The 2,364-nt window shown below is 43.3% G+C and overlaps 1 protein-coding gene across 11 annotated transcripts in view; it reads left to right on the top strand.

Annotated features, from left to right (window-relative positions):
• LOC107264002 overlaps positions 1-2,364 on the top strand; it is a 51,647-nt gene that overhangs the window by 30,200 nt on the left and 19,083 nt on the right. The window contains exon 1 of one of the 11 annotated variants that reach the window (XM_025081453.1): positions 544-564. The exons of the other annotated variants lie outside the window; for them this stretch is intronic. The gene's annotated coding sequence lies outside the window, so the exon portion shown is untranslated. Of the gene's footprint in view, positions 1-543; positions 565-2,364 lie in introns of those variants that run through there. 11 annotated transcript variants of the gene reach the window in all.

The raw sequence follows: 2,364 nt of genomic DNA, 5'->3' as shown, positions 1-2,364 counted from the left end.
GTTGCTCGATTAATTTTTCTTCTCGAAACAAAATGGGAGACAACCCTGCCAAAGAGAAGCCAGAAGAGGAAAATTAAGGACAAGCGGTTGAGTTAATGCGGAAACGAGGGTTGCTCTCGCTGTGGCCTTGCTTTTGATAAAAACTACCCCTTCTGCTCGACTTGGGTGACTTGTACATTTTTCTTAGCCTCCCCGTACACGGGAATCGCGGGGAGGGGTTGCTTTGGTCTCGCGGTAGGATGAAAAAGTTTGCAATTTTTTCTCTCTTCTTTTTTCTTTTTCTTTCTTTTTCTTCCTTCTACCCTTATTTATTTTTCGCGTGCAGGAGTTGGTTTTGAAAAAAAAAATTTCTTGGCTCCCCCCCCCCCTCCCTCCCCGCCCTCTTTTTTTTCTCGATTAAGCCGATAATTATAGCGGCGAACGATGGCAATTTTAACGAGCAATTTGTCAACAGGGTAATTCGAAGCACTGCTACTACTACTACTACCCCCGGGCCTCGTCCAATGCCGGGAAAACCACCCCCTCGCGCTCTCTTGCTCCACTTAAACTTCAACCTTTGACAAGGTAATGAATGGCAACGGGGCTAACTACCCTCCAACCCTTGTCCCGCAGTTCAGGCCACTATATACGTATATTGTCGTGTATTATATATATTATATATATATATATATATATAGAGAGAGAGAGAGAGAGAGAGTACACCCCTCCCGGTGCTTTCTTCTCACAAAACCTACCCCTTTCTTGGCTTGCAGGTGTATAGAGCCCCCGCGCCCCTCGATAGCGATTAAACCACTTTTCAAGAGGAATTACGAGAAGCGACTTAACTACCCCAAAGAATTTGCATATCAGCATAATATTCATTTATCTTTCGGGGTAAATTTTTTTTTTTCAAAATCATTACCCGCTCGATTTCGTCGTTTTGAACAATTTCTACCGCCCCCTGCCGATATAAGGGTGAATGAAAATACGTTCGAGCCCGATTAGCCCGAGAGACGACCCCTTCTCTACTTTGTCATTGGCCGATAGAACAAAACTCCATAGGTACACGAGCTGTTGTGACTTTAAACCCACCTGTCAAATCTGACAGCTGTCATCCGACCACGTGCCAGAGAAGAAACTTGGTAGAGGCATAAATGCGGGTAAAATTTTTCATCATTGTCATTAAAATATGCTTTGAAGCCGATGATGAAGAAAATTTTTTAGTTTTATTTTTTTGATTATAAATTAATGACCTCGGTATTACCCCGGCTGTCCGAACTTCGCGAACAATTAAGCTCGGGTCGTTAACGAATTTCGTTAAGCGTCATCAATCATATGGCGCAAGAGGCTATTTCAGTGAAAAGGTAATTCTTGGGTACGCGAGACACGTTTTTTTTTTTACTGTCATTAGAGATGAGCTTGGAAGATGACAGTGATTCCTTGGTCCATGGGTATATTTCGTCCTTACAATTGTACATACCATTTTCCTTAACCCTTTGGAATTTCACAAGTACCAATCGATTAATTTTCACGCGTCTCAGACCCCCGCATGTTGTGTTGTCTAACCACGTTGTTTACCTCTAAGCAGAAAGTACACGGAGGATATATATATATATACACACACACACACACATACCTGTGTTATTACCTCAGGTACCCCACTTATCGTTACTTCTGCTGAGTGCACATTTAGCCTCAAGATTTTTCTCACTTGTTCCAGAGCTCTGTGTATGGATTGTGCTTAAGGGCACGAATAGAGAAGGAATCGTCGTCGCTGAGCATGGGACAATGCGCGTGTGAGAGTGAGAGAGAGAGAGAGAGAGAGTGATAGAGGACGAGTGGGTGAGGACGGTAGAGAGACAAGGACAGAGCATTGTACCTCCATACCGGTGAAAAATGTCGAAAGAAACGACTCGCGTCTCGTGTCTTGGAAAACGCCAAAGAAATTCTCATTTTTGCCGCTGGCTGGAGAAGCTGTGACGTTTTTATTCCCGTTTCTGGGGAATTCGAGAAAGAGTCCCTTTTTTTTTTTATTGGTGAAGCAAATCTTACAGGTCGTTTCAGTCGACGGGGTCGTCAAAATTGTATGTATTTGTCGTGTGGCTTGTGCGCGGCCTGTTGTCGGTGAGTGGCTGGTGGGGGGAGGGGGGGGGGATGATTTTTTTCAAACATTTTGAAATTTATCTTATCACTTATTCGAACTTGACGTTGACGACCGTCAGACGGCTTTTTCCACCCTCTTGCTGTATCCCTCCAATGAAAAGTGATCTTCCTCGAGTATCAAGACTGCCACTTGAATAATAATTTTTCTGCCGCTTCGTGGCGCAGGGGTCTTGCGGGGTAGTTTTTTTTTTTTTTTTTTTTTTTTTTTTTTTTTTTTTTTTT

This window comes from Cephus cinctus, unplaced genomic scaffold (genome assembly GCF_000341935.2).
Source record: "Cephus cinctus unplaced genomic scaffold, Ccin1 Ccin1_scaffold0168, whole genome shotgun sequence".
Classification (NCBI taxonomy): domain Eukaryota; kingdom Metazoa; phylum Arthropoda; class Insecta; order Hymenoptera; family Cephidae; genus Cephus; species Cephus cinctus.
The sequence above is the reverse complement of the archived record's forward strand: the minus strand, read 5'-3'. Positions and strand labels throughout refer to the sequence as shown.